Source organism: Miniopterus schreibersii, assembly GCF_964146895.1.
Source record: "Miniopterus schreibersii genome assembly, chromosome: 17".
NCBI lineage: Eukaryota > Metazoa > Chordata > Mammalia > Chiroptera > Miniopteridae > Miniopterus > Miniopterus schreibersii.
In genome coordinates, this window is record NC_138117.1 from 6,251,905 (window position 1) to 6,260,226 (window position 8,322).

Consider the following 8,322-nt stretch of genomic DNA (forward strand, 5'->3'; position numbering starts at 1 on the left):
GAGCACTAAGAAAAGCTTTTTCTAAAACAAAACCCAGTGCTGTTTTCCTGGTTACCATCTGAGAAGAGAAAAGGAACTTAACCTATAGCTCACACATACATAAAATTCAATTCCAGATGGTTCATAGTTCTAAATGTGATCAGTAAAATCATAAAGCTCCTAGGAGTCAATAGAAGAGAATATTCCAATATAAAGATTTCTTGAATAGAACATACAGAAGTATTTACCATTAAAAAAAGATTGCTAAGTTGGACTACAATAAAATCAAGAGACAGTTTTAAAGTAGTGAGAGAACTCATTTGCTACGTACAACTAATAAGGACAAGAATACGGAAACACAAATCAATAAGACAAAGAAGACAACCCAACAGAAAAATGGGCAAGGGACTTCACAGACACTTCACAAGTGCTCAACATCATTTGTCATCAGGGAAATATACACTAAAGCCATACTGAGAGACTACTACGCCCACTAGGATGGCTAAAATTCAGAGTGACATTTCCAAGTATTAGTAAAGATGTGAAGTGTTGGTGGGAGTATAAAATGGCACAACTACTTTGGAAACTGCTTAATAGTATCTACCAAATTTGAACAAACATATAGTCTATTACCCATGTATACTTCTAGAAATGAGAGCACAAGAGAAATAAATGCACACATGCATCCAAGATATGCATAACAATATTCACAGCAGCATTAGTTATTATAGCAAGCCAAAATGTTGAACACAACCCACATTTCTATCAGGAGAATACATTCACACTCTAGTATACTAGAAGCAATGAAAATGAACAAAATACCGCTACACACAAAACAAGAACGAATCTCATACAAAAGTATGTTATATAACTCCATTTAAATAAAGTTCAGAAACAAGCAGAACTAATCTATGATGCTAGAAGTCAAGACTGTAGTTACCTTCTGCAGGAAGGCAAAAAGGAAACTCTGACATGTGTAGTGGTTACAACGGTATGTTCAGTTTGTGAACAATAACTGACCTACAAACATGATTAATACACTTTTCTGGATGATCATTATACCACGGTTAAATGTAAAAAAAAAAGCAGCTTCAGTGTCCACACATTCTTGAGAAAGTCATGTTGATTTCCCAATACAAAATCTAGAAAAAATTTACCGAGGCAAACTATTCATGTCCATCAGTTTATGTTTTCCCATTATTTGCAGTATTCTCCCTTAGTTGTGAGGAAAATTCTACAGATTTTCTTCTTTATATGTTTTTATTTTCTCTTGCATCTCAAAACGTTTCCTGTACTCCAGGGTTTTACCATCTACATCTATATCTATAATCGGACAAGGTCCCTGAGATACAGTCCCCCTACAATGATACAGAGAGTAAAGCATGGACTTTGGAATCACAAAATTTGGGCTCAAGTTCAGCCTTATTAGCTAGCTGTGTGACACTGGGTAAAGTTACTAAGACAGTTTCTTCAACTGTATACTAGTAATAATGATAATCCCTACAGTCCATAGGATTAAGATTAGGATTAAATAAAATAATACACATAAAGAATCCAGCATAAGGTATGGCACAAATGTAGACCATTTACTGGATAAAACTGTTGAAAGGATTATTACACTTAAGGTTAGAAATAAAACAAATAGTTTGCTCTGAAATGGCTCTTCTAATGTAATCAGAATAGCCAGCTACTTGGAAGCTTGGAATACATCATTAGAGCACATGAATTTCTCTGAAGTAAATGTAACTAATGTTTTCAGCCTTATGCTTATATAGCTACAAAACGACCTTGAGTGGCCTTTCTAATAAGAAAAATGGGATAAATAACTTCAACTGGATTACTTACAGATGGGGGAAGAGGGAGTAATTCAGCAGATTATTAGCATAGGCAAGTATCAGTTTCCAGCAAGTTTTCTGGAAAGTGAATGGTTACTAAGACTCAAATATACTACCTTGAGCTCTACCCTTAAGACTGTCTAATCTCTCAGAAACAGAAACTAATAGTTCAGAATAAATTATTCCCACATACTACAAGGCCTCCCCAAAGAGACAGTTCTTCACAAACACACCTGCCACATTTACCTATTCTTGATTGGGAGGTAAAAAAAAAAAAAAAATGAAGAAAAAAAAATGGTACTTTGTGGTTTTAATAATATTTAACATTTTTATCACTTCTGATAAGCCCATCATCTAAATTATTTCAGTAGCCTTGAAACTGTTCTCCATGCTACTCCCCTTGCCCCTTTCTTTCCATTCAGTTCTTAACACCAGAATTACCCATTTATTCAGATTCTAAACAATCTGTCTGTTTGGGAGCCCCCAAAGTTTTTAGAATAAAAGTCAAAGTTCTTACAGTGGCCTATAAAGCCCCACACAACCTGGCCGCTTTACATCCTGACCTACCTCATATTCCTGCCTTGCTTCAGGACTCTTAGGATATACTCCCAGAAGTGGAATCACTGGGCCATAAGGTAGTTCCACTTTTTATTTTTATTTTATCAGTGGAGGTGATAAAAATGTTGTGCTGCATGTTTTGAAGGTAGGACTAAAAGAATTTCCTGATTGCTTCCAAGAAGATTTTTGTCCTGATTAACACTTCCAAGAAGATTTTTGTCCTGATTAACGAGAAGGCTGAAACTGCTAGTTAATGAAATGGAGAGAGCTGTGAAAAGAGCAAGTCTCAGGGAGTAGCTAACAGCAGGAGTTCATATTCACTAATATATACTTTTGAGTGTATGTTAGTTTCCTGTGGCTGCTCTAACAAATTACCACGAAGTTGGTGGCTTAAGACAAAATAAATTTATTTTCTCACAGTCCTTTTGGGGCTAAAAGGGAGAATCTGTTCTTCGCCTCTTCCAGCTTCTGGTGACTATAAGCATTCCTTGGCTCATGGCCACATCACTCCAATCTCTGCTTCCATGGTCACATTGCCTCTTCCTCTTTTTTGTTCTCTCCTTCTGTATATAACTTCCCTCTGCTCTTCCCTAATAAGGAAAATTTATCACTGGATTTTGGAACCACTCAGATAATCCAGGATGATCCCTTCATCTCAAATCCTTAACTTAATTACACCTGCAAAGACTGTTTTCCAAATAAGGTATCATTCACAGGTTCCAGAGATTAGGATGTGAATGTCTTTCTGAGGACCACCATTCAACCTAAAACATGATCCCAGTTTTTTTTTTTTTAATGTTTTGACTTTAGAGAGAAAGGGAGGGAGAAACATTGGAGTGAAACAGAAACATCGGCTACCTCCTGCACGCCCCCTACTGGAGATTGAGCCTGCAACCCCGGCATGTGCCCAGGCTGGGAATCAAACTGATGACCTTGTGCATGGGATGGCGCTCAATCAACTGAGCCACACTGGCCTGATTCCAGATATTTTTGCTAAGGACATCACTAGAGTATATTGTATTTATGCAAAAACCCAAAGGATGTTCATCCATAATAAAAGTGTTTTTGTTTTGTTTTTTTAATTAAACGGTATGGCTATAAAGAGCTATCAATTTGATTTGACTATGTATATGACTGCTTACTGAGCAACCACTGCCACCTTGGTTTGGGGTTTGGACAGAATTAGTCAGTGTGCTATATACATCACATATCCTGTGATGATAGGCTTTTCTAAATGATAGGCTTGTTTTACTTTGCTCACTTATGTACACTTACCAGTCCCTACACCCTCTTTCCAAAGGAACTTAAGGATGCCTATGTATGAAGTGGTGGTTATTCATACAAACAAAAACTGAAGAACAGATTAGTTCGGGCAATATTTAAATAGATCAGAAATTTAAAATCAGAAGATCAGAAGGAATTAAAATACAAGGTCCTCAAACACACCTATTTACCTCTCCTGAATTCTAATACGTTACAAGAGCACTTTGTATTGATTATGCATTGTAACTGATTCCAATGTGAGAGGTAACAGGACCCCCATATGCAGTAGTCTCAAGGGGAGTTATTCCTTGTTTTTATTCTGAGACTTATGATAAGTTACTAGTAACAAAAAAAATCTCCGTGTAAGTCTTGAGTATTGGAGTGTTTCAAAGATATAATTTATACTAATGCAGTGAAATAGATGATAGAACATTCTTACTCATTTTATACGGGGAAAGAGAGTGAGGAGAGAGCGAGGCACAGTCATTTTGGGGAAGTTGTAAAACAGAGAGAACTCAGGTATCCCAACTTTCAATTTAACTAAGTAACTCCAGTTAAATAACATAGGCGCTTCTGTATTTGGTCTCAAAAGACATGTTAATCAGTTAGAAAAAGACTATCAAAAGACAAAGAAAAGAATTTCAGTAGAAAGGAAAAAACATTTCACACAAAATGCCCATAGAGCTATGCTGTCCAGTGTAAACACATACTGGATTGAGGACAGTATGAATAAAAGAACGTTGCTCTGGCAGGTGTGGCTCAGCTGGCTGGAGCATTGTCCCGTACAACAAAAGGTGGTGGGTTTGGTTCCCAGTCAGGGCACATACCCAGGCTGTGGATTCGATCCTCAATCCCTGGTTGGGGCATGTGCAGGAGGCAACTAATTGATGTTTCTTTCCACATCAATGTTTCTCTCCCTCTCTCTCCCTGAAAAATATATTTTAAAATATTTAAAAAAAGAGAGGTGACCCCAAGTGCCTTACAGTCACAACTGCAAAAAATATTACTATGTGACTATTTCAAATTTGTAAAGTGCATTTATTTTCCACTAAGATGCTTAAGTATCTTTATTTATTCATTTTTAAATATTTTTATTGATTTCAGAGAGAGAAGGGAGAGGGAGAAAGAGAGAAACATCAGTGATGAGTCATTGATTGGCTGCCTCCTGCATGGACCCCTGATGGGGATCGAGCCCACAACCTGGGCATGTGGCCTGACTGGGAATCCAATCAAGATCTCCTGGATCATAGGTGGATGATTAACCACTGAGCCACGGCAGCCGGGCCTGAGGTATCTTTAAAAACAGATACTAACCTTACTATCTTTCATGTTAGGTAGAAAAAATATAGTTTCACTTAGTCAAGTAAAAGGCACCCAAAATTCTACAAATCACCACCAAAATAAAAAAAACAAAAAAAACACACACTGGTTAGCTGACAGTAAAATACACTGACTGTTCTTTATACATATATACTCTAACTCTCAATTGAGGCATCCCCCAAATGAAACAACAGTGTTTCAAGTAGCTACTATTTGGAGACTAGGAATTGGGTTGTATTACAACTCCTAAAATAATGATGCAGTTTTAAAAGTTAATCTTATTGGAATCCTCTAGGAAGTAAGAGATACTGAAAAAATACACTGTTAGCTGCAAATGTAATTTTTCTCTTAAAAGGACACCTTGGGGTCACATTAAAATAGTGTCCACAGACTCATTAAATTTGAATTTCAGTTATACTGTATATTTTAATAAAAGGAGAATATTAAACTAAAGTTTTTATTGTTGCACAATTTGGTTTAAGTCCCAAGACTTAATTCTAAACCTTTACCATGTAGCAAGGAAAGAATATTTGAAAATAAGAGTTAACAGATCAGCACTATTTTCTAAATAGAGGGAAGTATTTAAATTCAGTTCAGACAGCTGGGTATTAAGGAAGCATAAACAGACAAATATGGTAATAGCCTGAGTTACAAACAGAAGTAGAAAGATTTGCATTAAGATATTTAGTGGCAAAACTGAAAATGAAATGTAGGGATACCATCAGACTTCATAAAACCAGAAGGGACAAGAAATCGGGTTAAAATAATAAAAATAAATAAAAGAGCCATGGTCTTAGCTGCAAAAAGTGGAATGGAAAGATCACAAACATTTCAAGGCAACTGGTCACAGAAACGGGTTGCTTTATGTCTCTCCACTGTTTATTAACATTTAAAACTACCACTTCCAGCCAACCTGGGTTTGAAAATTGCAGTGGCACTTAAAACGCTGTCCTTGACAACGTCAAACCAACACAGCATTCTGCAATATTCTGAGTAGTAAATAACCAGAATAAAGCATCGTTCGTATATTTCTACCTCCAAGGAACAATGGGGAAAAAATTAAGACTTTTTAAAAATGTCTTCCTGATTTTTTTTAAAAGAGAGGGAGAGGGAGAGGGAGAGAGAGAAACATCGACCAGCGGCCTCCCGTAAGCTCCGCGACAGAGGATCGAACCCGCCACCAGGTACGTGCGCGGACCGGGAATCCCGACGACGCCCAGTCAGCTGAGCCGCACCGGCCAGGGCAAGACCTTCCTTTCTCCCATACAGAGCCTTAACCACCCTCTGCCCGCCTTTATTTACTGCCCCTGTCGCGGGGTTACTGAACCCTAAACTTTTCTTCCCATTAATGGACGGGGAAAGAACAATGGCAGAGGGGAACTCAGTGATAGGGGGGAAATGCAAACTGAAAACAGTGGCTTTACTTGCGGGGTGAAGGCTGGGCGCTCCCTGCAGGTTTGGCAGGAGGGAGACTCTCCTGGGAGACCCCCTGTTAACACACACTTCACCCAGGACGACACCATTTTTCGTTTGGAGAATTTCTGCTTTGGAAGGGGGGTGGCAGGCTGCCCGGGTGAGCCTTCCCGGGTGCGTGCCTCCCTTTCTCGAGGGCCCCCGGCAGCAGGGGTTGCGGGGCGCAGGCCCCGGCTCCGAATTTGCAGCCAGGCCCGGAAACCGGTCCCGTTAGAGCCGATTTCACCCGTCAGGAATGCACTCCGCCCCCGCCCCCGCCGCCGGGCCCGTCACAACACCGCCGGGACCGGGCGGCCGGGACCGGGCTCGGGGCGGCTCCCACGCTCCGCCCCGGCCCGCCAGGCCGCCCGGGCGGGGCGCGCGGAACTGGACCGAGGCCTGAAGCCCCGGGGCCGGCCCCGGCCCCGCGCGGAGCTCGAGAGGGGGCGCCTTTCTCGTGGGATTTCCGACTCCATTTCCGTCCCCAGGAGGGGCGCGAAGGCAGCCGCGGCCCCGAGCGCCGGGGGTCGGAAACGGGCGCCGCCCCTGCCCTCCCGCTCCCGGGCGTAACCTCCTCGCGCGCCCTCCCGTACCTTCAACGGCTCCGAGAGGCGGCTGGCGCAGGGCGGCGGGCGAGCAGGCCCATCTCGCGGCGGCAGAAGCCGGAGGAAGGAGGAGGAGGAGGGTCCCTCAGACCCGCCGAGGCGCCTCTCAGCTGGGGCGGGGGGAACGCAGAGGAGGGGTCCCGGCGGCCGCTTCCCCGAGCTCCTCCTCCGCTGTTCTGTCTGAACGGCTGCGCCCTGGAACCAGCCCCGCAACTGCCATTCTCCCCCGCCCTGCGCCCCCGCCCCGCCCCGCCCCGCCCACTCCTTCCTCCCGCCCCCGCCCCGCCCCGCCCGGCGCGCCGCCCGCGCGTCCTACGTCATGGCGTCACGCCCACGGGGCTCGCCCGCGGCGGCGGTGGCGCGCAGCCCTGGGCTTGCGCCTGTTCACGCCGCGGGAGCGCCCCGCCTGCGACGCGGGAGTCCCGGAGCGCGGCCCCGCGAGGCACACGGCGGCTGCTCCGGCTCGCAGCCCCGAGCCCGCCAGCGGGGCAGGCGCCTCCCCCGCGGTGCAGGGACGTGCCGGACGTGGGGAACCTGGCGTCTCTCGCGCCATGACGTAGTCCTGCCTCGGTTCTGCGTTTCCTGCCAGACGGGCCGCCCCGGGAGCGCGGGGCCGGGACGCCGCGGCGAGCCGGTCCCGGGCGGCGGCGGCGCTCCCGCCCCGTCTCGTTTTAACCGACCTCGGCCCCCGCGGGGGCTGCTGGGAGCCGCGCCGGCCGCAGTTTCACACCCTAGGTGAGGGCTCGGAGGCGTTTCCGCTTGTTTATTTTTTTGTTTTTTTGTTTTTTATTCTCCTGATTGCACAGAGTGGTGTAAGTACCGAGGACGCATAGTTCAGCCCTTACGGGTGCATTCGGAGTCGCTTTCGTCCAGCTCCGTCTGCCCCGTGCCCTCCTGTTCTTTAAGCCCGTTCTCGCCCCTTCTGCCTTTTCTGGCCCGCGCGCTACTTTGTATCAACTCTGAGCTGCGTAAGCCTTCCGCCCAGACCCGGCCCGTGCCTTCCGAGCCTACTTCCCTTCGCTGGAACGCTGAGGGATGGAGTGTGCTAGATGCGGGACACAGTGTCCGCTGGCCATCTGTTACTTAACTAAATATATCCCCCTTTCGGTCCTTGTTTCAGTGTCTCATTTAAATGAGAAACGAACCGCGGAGCCGCGGTATTTCAGATGGTACTTGGTATCTTTGGTAACCCAGTAAATGTTTACCACTTGGAAAACTAAACAAGCCAGGCCGTTTAGGTTTAAAGCATCATTATCCACGCATCTTGAAGGAAGTAGTGATGGCATGTTTTATTTTCATATCCTGGAAGT

At 44.6% G+C, this 8,322-nt stretch overlaps 1 protein-coding gene across 1 annotated transcript in view; it reads right to left on the minus strand.

Moving 5' to 3' along the window:
• Positions 1-7,258, minus strand: part of RNF19A (ring finger protein 19A, RBR E3 ubiquitin protein ligase) — a 28,948-nt gene extending 21,690 nt beyond the window's left edge. The window contains exon 1 of the mRNA XM_081116603.1: positions 7,001-7,258. The gene's annotated coding sequence lies outside the window, so the exon portion shown is untranslated. The remainder of the gene's footprint in view (positions 1-7,000) is intronic.
• Positions 7,259-8,322: the final 1,064 nt, after the last annotated feature.